Here is a 19,097-nt window from a genome sequence, read left to right on the forward strand (position 1 = left end):
TCTGTCCATCAACTGTTGTTTTTGCATTTGTCACCCTGAGTGGGAAGGGTATGCCCAGACGTGGGTCCTGTGCTCTCCTGTTGATTTTGCATATGCTCATTTTTGACCTTGATCAAAAAAACGAATGCATTTGCCACTAATAAGATAATTTCTGCCAGGCTCTATGGAAAACCTCCGTGGTTTGGTAAAATACACTGCACGCTTTTCTGACATGAGCAGTGCTTACAATTCCAGTGTGCGTTACTCTCCTCGCTGCAGGTCGCCCTTGCAATCTACATTATTCAACAAATTGTAGTGTCTCAAATTCTTCAACAAAGTTCTGGAAATAACTATCCACGACTTATAAACATGCTTGGTCCATAGAATTTGCTCTTAGCACTGTATTACAATTCAATAAAATGGGTACGTGCCCAGATGTCCACTAGTGGATAATCTATTGTCAATAGAAGCTATGACTTTTCTCCAGAATTTTTGCAACAGGCTCTGACTTTAAGCCGCACACTACTTCAGAACAAGCCTTTGCAGCCCACACCAGGTGTGCTCAGCATTAACCCTATATAGCTGTCACAAGGCGGGTATACCCGGGGCAAGAGGACTGACAAGAGACTGGTGGGAGGCCCGTGATGTTACCTCTCCTCTTATCTCTCACCGACAGGACGAGTGGTTCCATTCATCCCAGCCGGACCTCACGGAATCACGCGGTGGTCCCTTTAACTGTAGCTCGTTGGTTGCCGACTCCACCCCCAGTGAGGACGTCGTCGCGTTTGATCCAATAAGAGAAGACGACGACCGGAAATCGGTGTGCGCTATCACCGGAGGTTGGACGGAGCGAGGGGAGAACGAAGGAAGAAGGAACCAAGATCGAGACGGAGAACGGAGACGCCAGGGACGAACGCCTAACCTGCGAGGGGAGGAGGAAAGCCCAGAGTGGACAAGAAAGCCAGGAGGTCCCCGGGAACGCGTTCCGCCGGGCCACGCCCCAGGAGGAGCGTGGCTGACACAGGTACGGGAGCGGTTCGCGGGCTGGGTCGGGAGGCGGGAGAGGCCAGACGTGTAGAGACGCCAACCGCTTACCGACGTTTGTGCATAGTACACAGCCCAACCTATCACCCTCCCTCCTCACCATTTGTCGTGTGTCACTGGTTGGATTGGGTTGCTCCCTCACTCCTTTCCCTTATTGTTCACTTTGCCACAAGAATACTTATCCCTGCCTTTAACTTTTCTTTTGGGGTTCCTGAGTCCTTCCATGTATGCCTCCAGTCTGGGAAGAGAGGGAAGAAGACCGATCAGCGGACAAGGGAAGACGCCGCTAGAAGCTGGGAGGACCGGAGAGGAGACCCGTTATTCCCCTTACTCTAAATTCAGTCTGGCAGACCGCAGAAAGCGTACCTGTTTAAAAATAAAACCCGCTTTACCCCGACGTAGGCTCATGCACGTTTCTTCTGACCTTGGGACACTGGTGGAGAATGCAGGCATAGTAGTGCCCATCTGTGAACCAAAGATGGATGCCCTGATCCAGCATCTGATCAAGGGCCAAGAAAAGCTAGAGTGGGCTGTCGAACGGCAAATGGCCTCCGCGCAGACCGACCGAGACGTGTTTAAGGACACCATCGCCGCCCAGATAGACGGTCTGCAGAAAATGGTAACCGAACAGCCAATAAGTCCTTTTCGTGAGATACGAAGCACCAGCCAACCCCCCCCCCTCTGGGGTTTCATTGCAAAAATACATACCTGGAGAGGACCCAGACGCTTACGTGACAAATTTCGAGAGGGTAGCCAGAGCATGTAGCTGGCCCGTGGATAAATGGCCATTCTTTTTAGCTCCGCTACTCACTCGTGAGGCACAAGCGGCCTATCAAGTGGCCTATGCCACTGGGGACACTACGTACGGAGGAATAAAAACCATAATACTAAATCACCTCGGCCTAGATGCCGAGGCCTACAGAGTGAGCTTCCGTAAGGAAAGGGGAGCTCCCGGGGAAAACCCGAAGACCCTGTTCTTTAGACTGAAAACGGCAGCCGACAAATGGTTAACCCCGGTTACCAGTACCAAAGAGGAAATAATGGAGAAAATATACCTGGAGCAATACTTGGAGGCGCTCCCATATAGCACGCAGAAGTGGTTGCGCCAACACACACATCTGACAGCAAAACAAGCCATTGAAATGGCGACCACATACTTACGGGCACAACCGAAGGTGGAGGTATGGGACTCAGAGAAAACGCGTCACCAAAACCTCAGGATAGATAAGAAACCCAGACCCCCACCAGAACCGATAAAACTCCGCCAACCGAAACCTGAACCACCCAGTGTCAAAGGACCCCAGTGTTTCGAGTGTGGGGACTGGGGGCACATAGCTCGGGTGTGCCCTCGGAGAAAACCAACGGAGGAACCCATGGAAGTGGGTTATATTCCAAGGTCTATTTTATATACGGCCGAAATGGGGACGGCGTTTCATGTGAGTGTGCAGGTGAACGGTAGGGTTATCAAAGGTCTTCTCGACTCAGGGTGTAAACAGTCTGTTATACAGGGGGTGTTGGTTACCCGAGAACAGGTGTTGCCTCATGCAACCGTGCACATCCGTTGTGTGCATGGCGATGTGAAACCCTATCCCCTAGCGATAATACCTCTCACACACTCAGATGGTCTAAGGAATAGTATAAAGGTGGGTGTTTTAGACGGCCTTCCAGAGGATCTGATCATTGGGACAGATAACCCAGAGTTCCTTAACCTTTTCAGACACGTGTTGCAGACTGCAGGGAGAAACGAACAAAAAAAACGATACGGTACCGGCTTTAGTAACCCCAGAACCATGGCTCCTCGATCGCAGCTTTAAGTTTGCCCAGGCCAATGATGCCACTCTATACAACGCCTGGGAACAGGCCCATAGCTCACAGGACAGCAACACCCCTACATACCCACGCTTCCTTATAAAAGAAGGCCTACTGTATCGTCAGGCATCCCCCACTGAACCCCAACAATTGTTAGTACCTGTATCCTTCCGGGACCAGATCATGTTCTTCTCTCACTCCCATCTTACGGCGGGGCATACGGGGGCGGAGAAAACCACCCAAAATGTGTTAAGACATTTCTTTTGGCCGGGGGTTTATAAAGATATAAAAATACACTGCCAGTCATGTGTTATTTGCCAGAAAAGAAACATCCATAGACCACTAGCAGTTCCCCTCCAACCCCTCGCTGTTATAGGCACCCCATTCGAGCAAGTAGGGATGGATTTGATAGGATCTTTGCCTCGCACAAAAAAGGGAAACATCTATGCACTGGTAATAGTAGATTATGCCACCCGTTTTCCCGAGGCATAACCACTGCGCACCCCCACCACACGTAACATAGCTGAGAGATTCCTGGAACTGTTTTCAAGAGTAGGCTTCCCAAAGGAAATATTAACGGACCAAGGCACTCCCTTTGTGTCACTCCTCATGAAAGAACTATGCCAGATTCTTGACCTACGTCACATCAAGACATCCGTATATCACCCCCAAACTGATGGACTCGTTGAGAGATACAACGGGACGCTAAAGGCCAAGCTAAAGAAAATGCTGGAGGTGAATGGCAAGGAGTGGGACCAGCTGTTACCCTTGGCCTTGTACGTGATAAGAAGTCAAGTACACAGCAGCTTGGGCTGCTCAGCCTTTGAGATGCTGTATGGAAGACAACCACGAAGCCTCCTAGAAATGACAAAGGAGGCCTGGGAGAAAGAAGACGCCATAGAGACCAGAGAGATGTTAGAGTATACCCAAGACCTAAAAACAAAGATAGGAAAACTACGCGACCTAGCCTACTCCCACCTCGTGAAGAAACAAGAACAACAGAGTCAGTATTACAACCGAGGGAAGAAGTGGAAGACCCTAAGCGTAAACGACTGGGCACTGGTATTGCTGCCGACTTCCACCGAGAAATTCAAAACAGAATGGAAAGGCCCTTATAAAGTCATCTCTACCATTGGGAGAACAACGTATAAGCTGCAGATAACCCAGAGCCGTAGCCAGACCTTCCACATCAACATGTTAAAGAAATGGTTGGGACCCATACCCAAGACAGACACCCTCACCGTGCCTACGCTGGCCAGCAGCTCCAGTACGATAAAACAATTGGTAGTCAACGACGACCTCACCCAACAAGAAAAAGAAGAATTGGAAGAAGCCCTGAGCCCCTTTGCTCCTATATTCTCTGAAAATCCTGGAAAAACAACTCTGGCTGAACATAGAATCAAGACGCCACATAGAAAGGTGATAAAACAACGACCTTACAGAATCCCCGCCGCCCGAAGAACGGCCATTCAAAAAGAAGTACAAGACATGTTACATCTGGGAGTAATAAGACCATTGAGAAGTGAATGGTCATCCCCGATTGTGATGGTCCCAAAACCTGACGGCAGTACTAGGTTCTGTATGGACTTTAGGGCCCTCATCAAGATCTCGTCTTTTGTTGCCTACCCTATTCCCCGAATAGACGAGTTAATTGAAAAGTTAGGAGAAGCCAGCTATATTACAACATTAGACCTAACAAAAGGTTACTGGCAAGTACATTTATGGGAGGAAGACAGGAAGAAGACCGCCTTCTCAACTCCGGATGGGCTCTATGAATTCACAGTGCTCCCCTTCGGGTTGCATGGAGCCCCAGCAACCTTTCAGAGGCTCATGACCACCGTGCTACAAAACTACCACTCTTTTTCGTCGGCATACCTGGACGACATAGTGATCTTCAGCACAGACTGGAAAACGCACTTGCACCACCTACGAACAATCCTGCAAGCTCTACAAGCCGCAGGATTGCATATAAATGCCAAGAAGTCCCGGGCTGCTTTCCAAAAAGTTAAATACCTGGGGTACGTACTGGGACATGGACTGATTACCCCGTAAGCTGAAAAAGTAAGAGCTATCGTAGACACCCCTTTCCCAACCACGCAAAGAGACATGAGAGCATTTCTGGGTCTAATTGGCTACTACAGGTGGTTTATCCCTCGGTTTTCAGAGGTGGCATCCCTTTTGACGAACAGATTACAAAAAGAGGTGAAACCACGGGTCTTATTACACCCCACAAACCCCATGTTGGCAGCATTCCAGACACTAAAAAGCATCATCACCACAAGCCCCGTGCTATCCTCCCCTGATTTTTCCCGCCCGTTTCTCCTACATACCGATGCCTCAAACCACGGTATAGGGGCCGTTCTCTCACAGTTATCCCCGGAAGGTATGGACCACCCAATAGTGTTCATAAGTAGAAAACTTCCCAAGGGAAATGAAATACCCCACTATTGAACGTGAATGCCTGGCAGTGAAATGGGCCATAGATAAGCTGCATTACTACCTGGAGGGTCACCATTTCATCTTGTACACAGACCATGCCCCCCTACAATGGATGAGCCGTAACAGTGCTCATAATCCAAGGGTACTCCGTTGGTTTCTCTCTCTAAAACCCTTCTCCTTTACTGTCAAACATCGCAGGGGAATGGACAATGGCAGTGCAGACTATCTCGAGAGTATTTCCTCTCCCCAAGCGGGAGAATCCAGGGGAGGAGGAGTGTCACAAGGCGGGCATACCCGGGGCAAGAGGACTGACAAGAGACTGGTGGGAGGCCGTGATGTTACCTCTCCTCTTATCTCTCCCCGACAGGACGAGTGGTTCCATTCATCCCAGCCGGACCTCACGGAATCAGGCGGTGGTCCCTTTAACTGTAGCTTGCTGGTTCCGACTCCACCCCCAGTGAAGACGTTGTCGCGTTTGATCCAATAAGAGTAGACGACGACCGGAAATCGGTGTGCGCTATCACCGGAGGTTGGGCGGAGCGAGGAGAGAATGAAGGAAGAAGGATCCAAGATCGAGACGGAGAACGGAGACGCCAGGGGTGAACGCCTAGCCTGCGAGGGGAGGAGGAAAGCCCAGAGTGGACAAGAAAGCCAGGAGGCCCCCGGGAACGCGTTCCGCCGAGCCACACCGCAGGAGGAGCGTGGCTGACACAGGTACGGGAGCGGTTCGCGGGCTGGGTCGGGAGGCGGGAGAGGCCAGATGTGTAGAGACGCCAACCACTTACCGACGTTTGTGCATAGTACACAGCCCAACCCATCACCCTCACTCCTCACCGTTTGTCGTGTGTCACTGGTTGGATTGGGTTGCTCCCTCACTCCTTTCCCTTATTGTTCACTTTGCCACAAGAATACTTACCCCTGCCTTTAACTTTTCCTTTGGGGTTCCTGAGTCCTTCCACGTACGCCTCCAGTCCGAGGAGAGAGGGAAGAAGACCGATCGGCGGACAAGGGAAGACGCCGCTAGAAGCTGGGAGGACCGGAGAGGAGACCCGTTATTCCCCTTACTCTAAATTCAGTCTGGCAGACCGCAGAAAGCGTACCTGTTTAAAAATAAAACCCGCTTTACCCCGACGTAGGCTCACGCACGTTTCTTCTGACCTCGGGACAATAGCATTGAGTGCTACTTCCACACAAATTTTACTGTGTTTCTTCACAGTAACTCCATTCTGTGACCTTTACGATCTTCACTAACACCTTTCATTTTCGAAATGGTGTCAGGGTTTATGGAGTAATGCGACTAGTAGTGTCAAGAATAATGTAATTTGAGATATCATTAGTGAAGTCATCAATGATGTAATTTAACTTGTCATGAGAGATGTAATATGTGAAGTCATAAGCAGTGCATGAAGGAGGTGCAAGGACTAGTTAGGTCATAAAACTGTAACTGAAGAATTTCTGTGTTTTTTATTAAATGTAGGCTAAGATCTTATTACCGTACCTTACTATAACATAACTTTAACCTTTGTTTCATATACCTGTGTGTGTGAGTATGTGCGTGCGTGAGTGCGCGCACGTGTGCCCACACTTTACTGTTAAGAAATATGTACGATTATTTTATTATTTTAAAAGTTAATCATAAAATCTGCTTTGTATAAAATTACACTTTTGTTACAAAACTAAAAATAATTTTCATTAATTAAGCATAATTATAACAATATATACCACATATTAAATAAAAAATAAAGATGTTAGTGAGGGTGGTTTCTTATTACTTATGTTTAAAAATAAGTCATAATATAATTATATCTTTGATATAAATTTATATTTAAATACTTATTTAAAATACATTGATAAGTTAAGGTGCTGCGACCTTTTATGTTATTAGTTCTGGGTTAAAAATATCTTGAAATAATTTAAATTTATATTATACATTACAATATTTTGAATAATTTGTTAAAGAATTTTTAACTTTAGTAACTTTCCCTACCCTTTTCGATATGGATATTTCCAGCACAGTAGTTGTGATATCCAGAGTTACTAGTAGTTACATTAAGCTTGTAAATCCTTTTGTAGCAGGTTCCAGGCTATGGCTGGAAAGATTAGAGACATGTAGGTCTACACAAAAGTTCAAATCTGCTCTCGGTAATAGTAAATAGCAAGAAAAGATAGAGCTAAACATAGGTGTAGTAATTAGTAAAAACATGAGTGAATATACATCTTTATGTTCATCTTTGTGAATAGGCCCCAAAATGTCTATTACAGATGTTTGATAAATATATCGTGTTTTTTTTTTTTTTTTAAATCATACACTTGGCAAAGTCTGGGACATACCAGAAAAAAGGCTCAGATGTCCCCAACCAGCTGGGAGAATACTCCCAGCATGTTACGTATATTATGTGTTTTTTTTCTGAAGAAAGATAGCATGGCAGACCAGACGTGGGATTGGCTTTTGTGGAAAAAAACTTGATGATGAGTGGTAATTTCTAAATTTGGCTGGGTCAGCAGAGGCTATGACTCCATGTTGCACAACCGTGTTGACAGAACACTCAACCAAACTTTAAATGAGGGCCTAAACATGTCTGCTTACCATGTGCTACAGCTGTGTTGGAGTACAATTATCATCTGCTCCAGATGAGCACTTCATCGATGCAGGAATTGATTGAGAACTTCAACATGAACAGTGGAAAACATAGTAACGTTGTCAGGTCTTTCCAGTTGCTGCTTGGCTAAAACAAAGTGCACATTTCACATTAGTATCTGGAAAGATGAGATTCCAGAGGATATTCTCAAGCGCCCAAAATCCAGACTGATGCAGTGGATCGGTGAAGGAGTTCAGGCCAAGCAACTAATATGAATACGTATTGAGAAAGCCAATAGATCTCACCTATACAAGACCTATTGGCTTTGCTAATGTCTTATAGCCATATTGTAAAACAGCATGGCTGCTGTTTAGAATGTCTACAAGTAAATACTGTAAAGGAGAGTGGCATAGAGTGCCAAACGAGTGGAGTGGCATAAAATGGAGAAGAGTGGCATAGAGTGGAGTGTATTAAAGTGGAGTATGCATGGTGTGTTAACTCTCTGCCTTTACAGACAACCCATTTTAAATTACAATTACCAATGCATTTGCACATACAGTTTTACTGATAAAACTATACAGCACACAAATGATAAAGTGTGGAGATGGCATCACCTAGTTTATTGATTTGTATTAAAATATTTGTTTCTACCACACTTCAGAATTGCAACAACAATTGGTTCATTTGTGCTTTCTTAATTCTAATGTATTCAGACATATTTGCACAGTTCTTACCCAGTACCTAGCAAGATTGTCACCTGAATCCTCTCACTATGAAGTCAGAGAAAGAAAAGTAAATACCAGGCTGTTTCAGAAGACAGACCCTGAAATTTGACTTCAGTCTATGAACGCACAGCAAAAGTAACATGATAAGAACAAAATGTAAAGCCCTGTTTACAGAAAGTGAGCACTTGTGGAAGAATACAGTATACAGGCTATGCTCCACGGGAGGGACAAAGACATGGTGGACAGCCTAAACCAAATAAAGCCAGCAAACTTGAGTTACATAACACAAAGCCAATAATAAGCAATGAGTTGAATGCATTCCCAATTAAGCTTTGAGAATGTCCACAAGAAGTCCTATCACAACCAGACAGCTACACTGTCTGATAAACTTTGACCTAAAAAGGAAATTGCAAACCAATTTAGACATTTCCCTGTGTAATTTCTTTGGAAGGAGGCAGTCAAGGAACCACCTTTATCACTGTTGTCATTAATTTAATCAAGAAATACATTTTCTAATAGTTAAAGACAAGGGGTTGCTCCTCAACTTACAACCCCTTATAGAGAAAACAGCTAAAATAAAGAGATGTAGCAGAGAGGATATGCGTGCCTTGGTAGAGGCAGAAAAGTATTAAGATAAGTTACAAATGGAGCATTCATACTGTATGATCACTAGAATTCAGGAGTGGCGAGCAGTAGAATACCTAGTTAGTTGGAAGGAAGTCCGTAAATTCTATGGCAGGTCCGTAGGCTCAGATTATGCTTCTCAATCTTTACTATTCACTTTAACAGCAGCCAATCAAAAAACAGTAAAACACTTAGGGGCAGATGTAGGTGGCTAAATACCGGTCGGTAACCCCGAAATTCGGTAAATTTCAGGGTTACCGACCGGTATTTAGCCATTCCTAATGTAGGTGGTGATTCGGTAAATACCGAATCTGTATTTACCGAATCGGTATTTACCGATTCGGTAAATGCAATGTAAAAAGCACATACAAGAGCGCTTATGTGCTTTAAGAATTCGTTAATTACCACCAACTTCAAGTTTTTTTAAGTGCCATGTGGCACACATCCATGCCCTTAGGGCATGTATGTGTGCCACATGTGCACACAGGCACATTTCAGGGGTGCAACAGGGTGTCCTTTGGACACCCTGGCACCCTTGAAATACCTCCCGGTATTACCAATTCGGTAATACCGAATCGCTAATACAGAATGGTTTCAGATTCATTCCTATGGGCCTCCAAGCCCATAGGAATGAATGGGTAGGTATTTCTTATTACCGAATCGGTATTACCGATTCGGTAATAAGGAATATTAAGGGATCAGTATTTTTTACTGATTCATTACCTACATAAGAAATACCGATTTCTTAATACCAAATCTGTAAAATTCTGTATTAAGAATTCAGTATTTGTGGATTACCTACATCTGGCCCCAAAACCCTACAAATCTCATGAGGCTTTGAACCACGCCTCCATAAACCACCAATGTCTACAAAATATCGAGGCACCATCTTACTGCCTCTTTGTTTGCTGCTCCGCAGTCAAGATAAGTGCCTCATTAATTTTGTGTACATTGGATATGCATGATATGAAATGATTATGGATTAATGTTGATGCTTAATGCCTTTTGTTTAACTGATTGTACTCCCGATTTCTGCTTGTCTCGCACATTGCCTGATTTGCTTACTGTGTCTGTATGAGGAACTTTTGAATAGCTCATCCCGCTGCTGAAACCCGCGTTTTCCCCTGCAGCGTTTCTGTCCAGTCGCCTCAGCGCGTGTTGCGCCTTCCTCACCCTCTCAATTCCTTTTCTTTGCCCGCGTCCATTGTCCGAGTGGCCGGACTGTGGCGGGTGCACTCTGTGCTCCACGCCCAGGGAGTGGCCCCTCCCAGGAGTGAGGTCATGGAGGCAGCCCAATTGGACTGCATACGCATACCTCGGGAGCCTGCACGTGCTAGTGCACGCAGCAGTCTCTTTGTTTTCTGAGCTGGTAATGCCTGACCCGGGCTCGAAGAACAGGGTTCCTCAGCAGTTTGCAATGCCAGTACCGGGCAAATTTACATATTTCCTGTATCGGATGTAATTCATTACACCTGCACATGTCTAACAATTGAGAAAGTTGCTAATATAATGTATGGATCATCTAGCTGCTGCCTAGATGCCTAGTGCCCCACCCCTCTTAAGTCATGAGGAAGCAGTCTAGGGTACCTGGACATCTCTGCCACAGCTCCTTGTTGCTCCTAACCTACGCCCTATATCTAAGCTGTTAAGGGCTTTAATCAATTGGTCTTCCACTGGGGATTTTGAGCTAGGAAGAATCTTCTTCCATACGCCACGTCTGATTATGAGGTGTGTGAACAAGACCTGGCTGTTTATAGTCCACAGGACGATGAGGATTTTAATTATGATGAGAATATGGAAACTTTGATTGATAAAACCCTTGACAAGAAACTTGACAAAGCCTTGTCTTCTGCACCCTTATCCATATCGCGACGCCTTGACAAACTGGTAGGTAACGACCCCTCCCGTTCTCCTTCCACCCCATCCTCCAACCCTCTTCCTCCCTCAGAGCCCCCTGGTCACTCTTGGCTTCATGTTAAAATCTACACTAAAGTTTCAGAAAAAGCAATGGATCATGACTATAACATTGACCTGTTGACCCTGCCGCCTTTGTGCTTTCCTCTGCACTTCCCCTACCACGGACACAGATACAGATTCCGCCTCCTCCCAGGAGTCACAACCCTGTAAGCATTCTAAGAAACGCAAGCGTCCCTCTTCTCCAATGACTCAGTTCCCTTTTACTTTTGACCCGGCTAGCATTGTTCACCCTAGATCTTCAGATTGGCCCTTGGCACCGGCGGTGGAGGAATATATGCAGATTAATCTGCGAAAGAGTTTTGACAAAGAGGTCAGATCCCGCCTCAGGTCAGATCTCCCTAACAAAACCGCTCTCACTCCTGATCCATGCAAACTTTCCTCAAGAAATTCCGTAAAGAACCAAAAAACGGAATCAATAGATCCCTGATAGCATGCCAGGACAAACTTCTAGATGTGTCCGGCCCTCTGGCCAAAATACTCGAACTGGCTATTCAAGCCCAAGAGATGGGTGCAGCAATCCACCCTAAAGTCCTTTGCTGAATGGACTCAAAGAGCAATTTGCCTCCTTGGCAATGCAAATTTCGTGCTCTCCGAAGAGAGGCGCAAATCTGTTCTCCTAAGGATTGACCCACAACTAGCCACACTGGCATCTGCAGAAGCTGGTCCCTTGGAGGAAGGTCAACTTTTTGGAGATCGCTTCGTCAAAGACATCACTAAATGTGTTAATATCTACACATCATTGGACAAATCTCAGTCATCTCTCAATAGAGTATTCCATCCCCTCACGGATAGGGCCAGTTGTGGCAGAGCTTCAACCAGCAAGATCCTCATCGCGGCTACCACCCCAGACACAGAGGATATGTGCAGGACCCGGCCCAAGCTGGTTTCTATCCCACCAGATCACAAAATTTCAGGGGCCGCTTCAACAGAGGCATCAACAGAGGCTTCCGCAACAACAACTCCCAGTCCTCAGGTACTAATTCAACCTTTTCTTCCTTCGATTCCCTTGGGGGGGGGGGGCAGATTGATATATTTCACACACAATTGGTTAAAGATCACATCAGATACATGAGTCCTGAACAGTGTTCAAGGGTATCAGATCGAATTGACATTTCCTCCAACCCAACATGCCCCCCCTCCACCACTCCATCTGGTTAAATGTTTAAAAACGTATGAAGAACTAGACTTTGTCCCACAGAGCCGAATCCTTAGGGCCTTTGCTTTTGTCAATTCAAAAACCTTTCTGCCCGGTATCAGCGGCTACGTTAGCTCACTGGGTTCGATGGGTCATGGCTGAAACTGATATAGATGTTTCTGGGTATGGTGCTCATTGGACTAGGGCGCGATGGGGTCCAAAGCCTTTGTTATGGGCCCCAGGCTAAAAGATATTCTAAAAGCAGCTGATTGGTTTTCTGACTCTATGTTTACATTTTTACATTTTTGATTACAAACTGGTTGTTTATGTTTATTCTGTTGTGGTGGTCAGCTTTGAACCAGCATAATCTGAGCCTCCGGTCCTGCCACAGAATAGAACAATTTCCAGCATATGCAACAAGAATTTTAGATTATGTTAAGGGCATGGAGGTGAGGATTATCCCACCCAGTGGGACAGGTAAGAATAGTTCTTAACTGCCACAATATCATATGATATATATTTTTACATTATTGTTTTTCCCTCCCTAGATATGATAAGGTTCTTGGGTTCTATGATTTTCAAAACTTGTTTCTGATTTCAGGAATGGATTCCAAGCAGACTTCAATCTGGAGTTTCTGTGCCGGTTGGCGATCTCTGTGCTACTTATGGATAAGTTGTCTCTTCTGGGACCTGTTTTGAAGTTGCTGTCCGTTGAGAGCAGGAACTGTATCCTGTTTGACTAACACTAAAGAAGACTACTTATTGCAAAGAAAAAGGCAGTAAGATGGTGTCTCGATATTTTGTAGACATTGGACTGTTCCAATTGATGGTTTATTGAGGCGTGGATCTAAGCCTCATGGGATTTGTTGTTTAAATGTTTTACCTTTTTTTGATAGGCTTCTGTTAAAGTGAATAGTAAAGATTGAGAAGCATAATCCTCGCCTCTGTGTCCTTAATAGAATCGAAAATTCTTGTTGCATATGCTAGAAAATGTTCTAGTCTCCCAGATCATCTCTCATCTCTTCTGCAGGAGGTGAATGCAATCCATAAGACATTGTGAAACATGGGCGGAATTGCAATGTAACGCCAGTGTGATGACATTAGTGCCACTGATGCAGAAACTTTATTCATTTAAGCGCGCTATCAACCCACGGCATTATGATGCTAGGACGCTAAGGACAGATCAATTACTTCAGACTTCTGGGAGGAGAGGAAAGTGCAGCTAGCCATACAGGCAGGATTTTCCTATTCTGGGAAAACTTCATATGTTAAGAAAAATATAACGTGAGTCAAATGCAGCAATCTGTACTTGAAATGGGGTGCAAAGAAGAGGCATTTGTTCAAAAACAGGCCAAAAAGGTGGAGTGTGAGCTGTTTTCTGAAAGATGATTATGGGATTTGCTCTTATACCAATATGAAAAGATTACACATACTTTTAAGTTGCACCTGTGAGTGTCGAAAATGAGGTATTGAACCTCGGGACCTTGAGTTGCTGAGAATTTCGTCTTGAGATCCTTTTAGTCTACAGAGATGCTGAGTAGTTTACATAAGATCCCTGAGTGTCTTTACCAGCGAGGTGATATAGCCAAATGAATTCTAGATGTAAAAGACCAATCATCACATTGATATGTTCAGATTTTTGTATTGGTACCTGGCTGTGGAATATAACGCTGAGAGACGACTATGGAACATGGGCCAGGACAACATTGACAAAATTATGCCTGAAATTGATGTGTGCTGCTTTGATCTTTCATGCAGGAAGGAATAGTAATTTAAAAGACTGTGCCATCTAGTTGATGTCAGGGGTAAGAGTTAATGCATGGTACAGGGTAAAACTGATGGATTTTATTGTAGGAAGACTTGAAAGATAAGTTTTCTCCTTCCTCTGTGTCCAGTTGTGTAGGGTCGAATTTATTTCTCTTCCTGGAAGTGATGAGAAATATTTTTTTAAAATTAAGGATTAGAAAAACTTCTGACATCAGTTTGTTTTTATACGTTTTCAGTTACCTGTCTGTGTCGTCTGCATGCTAGTGAATGGCAAACCACATATCTTTGAAGACTGTTGTAGAGGGGGAACTAGGACCCTGGGGGAAAGGAGGTCACCAATGCCTCTCTGGACACTGCACACTCCCAATGAGAGGTCACACGGGGGACAAGAAGTAGCTGTGGCAGGAACTAGGACAGTGGTTGCTTAGGGGAGAAGGGAAAGCGGGTGCCACCAGTAGTTTTCCTGGACCTATTCCTGCACTGTACCAGCACAACAATAAAAGTAAAGAAGATAGCCCTACTCCTACCTCATCTGTTGTTCTTGCGGTCTTCAGGATGGAGGACACCTAGGCCTAGTGACACCATGTGCAGGTTGTACGAAGCCCGAGCTAGAATCATTCCAGAATTTCGGCCTTAATAAACGGAAAGCCCATCTACTGCAATGGGGTCATCTGAAATGAGGGAGCATGAGGAGGCACATCTTACAGAATTTTAGTATCCTCATTGAGAAAAAAGGGGCACCAGAAGATTGCTTGGGTGAGCTGTCTCTTACCTGTATTGCCCATGGTGAACTTTGCACAAGCCATTTTGCATGATTTTTTTTCGCTTACTTTTTTGTTTTTTTTAAAATGTATTTATTGACTGCAAACAAGGCACAGTAATGTACATATCCGTGCGTCACCAACCAGGGGCCCGCCACCTTTTCTCATATATCCAGCCAACTGTATCGGCTATCCCACATCCCGGAGGTCGGGCATCGCCGTGCATAACTGGTTCAATACCCACTGCTTACCAAGTGTCCCTCCACATCGACGCTCGTCTGTGGGGCAGTCCCCCTGTCGGCGGCCAGGCTCTAGTGTGTTCCTCACTCAGAACGTAGGGCACAGTCACGTGTTTGTGGCCGTAAACTCCAAACCCCCTCCCCCCTCCCACGGTTCCCCCTAACTCCCCCTACCCACCCACCCCAGCTAAACAATTGAGGTCCTAAGTCAGTCGCAGCCCCATTCGCTTCCCGCACTCAGCCTCCACTCATCTTCCGCCCGAGTAGCACCCCAGCACATTCCATCGCCTCCTCCCTGATCGCCTGCCGTTGGGTCATTTTGCGTCCCCCACACAAACACCTCCCCCGGGAGCTTCCTCTTCTACCATCTCCAAGACGGGACCCCCATCAGGGCCCCCCGCTGCAGTCTCCCGCCTGCCCAGATAGTCTACGTACAGTTCCCAGAAGTTTTTTGGCCGGCTACGCGGTGGCAACAATTCACTGAACCTCTCCGCTTGGGTGCAGCAGTATAGCACATCGCGCTTCCACTGCTCCACCGTGGGCAAGGGACCTCGCATCCAGCACATTGCAACTCGTCGTTTCGCAACCAGCATCCCCATATCCACCAGGCGTCGGGCCGCCTTCGCCACCACCCTGGAATACCCCAACAACGCCACTGCCGGGTCCGGAGCCAACTCCACCCCCGTCACCTCCACTATCTGTTGGTATACCGCCTCCCAGTATTTGTATATGCCCGGGCATTGCCACGCTAGATGCAGGAAGTCCGCCGTCGGGTGTTTGCACCGTTCACATACAGGGTCTTCCCGCAGCCCATATCTATGTAAGCGCTCCGGCGTGTAGTAATACCTGTTGAGGAACTTGAAGTGGACAAGCCGATGCCTGCCATGCAGAGAGATGCGTCTGATCCCTGTGCAGCAGTATGCCCACATAGCATCGTCAATTGTAACATCTAAGTCTCTTTGCCAGTCCATGATTATTGGAAACTGGTGACAACTTTTCACACTATAAATGGCTAAACGATTGACTTGTTAGTGTGTGTTTATATTTGGGTTTAGGGTTTCTGCAAAGATTTAGGAAAACATGCCTTGAAAATTGATGTTTGTTTAGTGTACTGCTACCACTCCTGCCAGCTCGTTTGGGCAATTTGCAACTCCGAGCTTGAGTGATGGAATGGTGCATGTGTCGAGTGTGTCTTATAGAAAGGGTTTGCTGTTATACTTCAGGGTCAGGGTGTGTTTCAGTAGTATCACACCAGTTTTAGTGTGGTAGTGTAAGTCTGTTGGTGTTGGGGCCCACGAAGGTGGAGCCTGTTAGTGGAAGCGACGCTTTAGGCATAAAACCAATCTTGGCTTGAACCCAATGAAGGTTTCATTGGAAATCAATATTAATTTGATGAGTTTTAGGATGTTGAAGACAATAGAAGACCGAGTTCACCTGTGGTGCTATTGCCACCTGAGAGTCAGGATGATTCCAAGGTTTCCTATCAATTCTTCTGATGGAGGCAATGGGCTCGGTGCCATGAGCCAGAGTGGTACCAGTTCAGAATGACGTCCTGTAGCAAAGGGCAGGATTTCTACCTTTCTGAAAAGTAGCTTCAGGTAAACCGGCTGTTGACTGCAAGGAGGTTTTGTTCTAGGTGGCAAGTCTGTTCAGGGAAGATCTGGACGTCGTCCACATCGCTGTAGCTCAGGCTCAAGGTAAAGGACTCACAAAGATATCAAAAAGATTGGGCTGTTAGTAGAGTTATGAGGGGCCTTTCGATTTACAAGTGGCAGAGAAGACAGGGAAGCAGTGAAGTAATATAGGCACGATCCAGTGCTGCCAATGACCTCTCTCTGGACAAGCGATGGAGAAGGCTTGCGTAGGGAACGGTGGTTAGTTAACATTCCATATTTCCCAATAAATCCCCGGCTCGTTTTTGAAGAACATTTCGGTCACCCAGCATGCTCTGCTATAATCAGTGGATTAATGAAAGAAGTTGGCTTCACAAACTAAGTTACAGGCAGGCTCAAGAATTGACTGCATGGAGAGTTCAAACCCTTACATTACGCCCTTCCTCTCATCTAGTGTAAAATGTCACCTTCATTCAGTCTTTCCATCCTCGCCTCCCAAGATATGAGACATAGAGATCTCTCAAGTTAGGCCCTCCACAGAACCATAAGATAACTCTTTGGTGTGCACTAAAGAGAAAGATAAATGGCATTGAATGCTTTGAGTGACGGGGCGCGGAAACTGTGAAGGAATTCGCAAGCACAGTAGGTTTCTTTCTTTACTCCTCTTAAGAAGTCAAGTTGTGCCTTGCACAAAATGTTTGAAGCTATTAAATTACACCGTTTCTGTATTACTGTGAGTTGGCTAACAGTATTCTTCTGTAATAGACATCATAAAGGCTTGTCAGGAGGAAACCCAACGCTGCAACCTATCATAATAGCTTTCACAGACCATTAGGGTTTAAGGCTGCAGCGTGGGAGCCTGCCGCCACACAAAGGATGCTCAGCCTCTCCCTTTGGATGCCATGTGTATTTTGAGGCAACAGCTCAACAGAAACTCGGCTCCACGGCTCAGCTCTGCCTGGGGTGCAGAGAGCAGTAACATTATCGTGCTCGACACCCTTTGGAGGAAAGCATCCTTTGTGAAAATGCTGGATTTCCTCTGCAAAGTTATATTGCGGAAAATATCCTCGGTTCTCGATGCCAAGTGGGTGTTTTCTGACTGTTTCATGTCTGACTAAACAGGCATGGCTCAGAGCAACTGGCACAGGAAATGTGAAACAGTGATGTTATTTGGAAAAGAGAGAAAAATTATGGAGAGTGTGCAATGTAAGGGGCTCTGTGTTTCTATTTTCAACTGAATGCATGGGAAGATTTTCCCAGTAAGACGGATGGCTTCCACCCTGTCGACTGCCTGATGCACTTTTGGGGTCACCAGGGACGCATTCATGGACCCCCGCTTGCTAAACCTAATTCCTAACCCTTCCTGCTGTGGTGCATGTTATCATGCCTTAACAACACTGCCATTTTTTTCTTTTATCCAGCTACGAAACCTAGCAAGGAATTTGCAACTCCCAGACGGTGTGCTTCGATAAGCAATCAGCCAAGCATTTTATGTGAGGGAGAGTTTGGGGGGTTAGGTAATTGATACCGATTTCTTCAGTGACAACTTTAAGAACAGATAATTCCTAGTGCCCTTCAAAAGGTACAGCTATCCATAGGATGCAGAACCGAAGCACCTAAGTGGAAAGTATACAATGAATGGTCATACATGGTCAGTGACAGCATACAATGAATACAAGGCCATACGAGGGGTCTCTTTCAAACATATGGCGTTATTCTGCAAGTGGCAGACATATTATACTCCAATGCGACTCCAAAAAATGTTTCCATTGCTGTCAGGACAATGTTTCAGATGCAACTATCAGATAGAAGATTGGATTCATGTTTGTTTTACTTGCCCAATCTTCACAGGATATTGGAACCAGATATTTCAGTGGTACAGTGGTATAGTTCCTGATCCCCTGGTTGTCCTTTTGGGAATTGCTAATTCCAGTTTAACAATTCGGCAAAAACAGTTAGTATGTATTTCTTCTCTAGTGGCCAAATCGCTTATTTTACAAAAATTGAAATTGTCCGAACCACCAGTCTTTAGCCACTCGAAACATAAGATGCGCCAAGTTAAACATAAATAGAAACAGTACTTTCTTAGAGTCGGGGCTGCAAAATAATTCCCCAAAATGTGGGGTGAAGAATTGAAACCATCCGTGACTATAAGACACAATGGGAATTAGCCCGAACAACCAAAAGGTGAACTGTTAGTTTGGGGAAATGGTAATAGAGTATAATACTGATGATCTGTGGAGGTGCGAAATCGAGTGGGTGGATCGTAGTTAGAAATTTGATACAGGGGATTTTCAGCTTTGGTGGTATGAAATATATCTATGATAAAAGCTTTTAACATAATGTACTTATGCAGATGAAATTATATGTATTATTCTTTATGTGTACTGTCTACCAGTGATGATA

The 19,097-nt window shown here is 45.5% G+C and overlaps 1 long non-coding RNA gene across 1 annotated transcript in view; it reads left to right on the top strand.

Moving 5' to 3' along the window:
* Positions 1-13,158, top strand: part of LOC146859833 (uncharacterized) — an 88,088-nt gene extending 74,930 nt beyond the window's left edge. The window contains exon 3 of the long non-coding RNA XR_014978725.1: positions 12,913-13,158. This is a non-coding gene — a long non-coding RNA (uncharacterized LOC146859833). The remainder of the gene's footprint in view (positions 1-12,912) is intronic.
* Positions 13,159-19,097: the final 5,939 nt, after the last annotated feature.

Source organism: Triturus cristatus, chromosome 3_1 (genome assembly GCF_964204655.1).
Source record: "Triturus cristatus chromosome 3_1, aTriCri1.1, whole genome shotgun sequence".
NCBI lineage: Eukaryota > Metazoa > Chordata > Amphibia > Caudata > Salamandridae > Triturus > Triturus cristatus.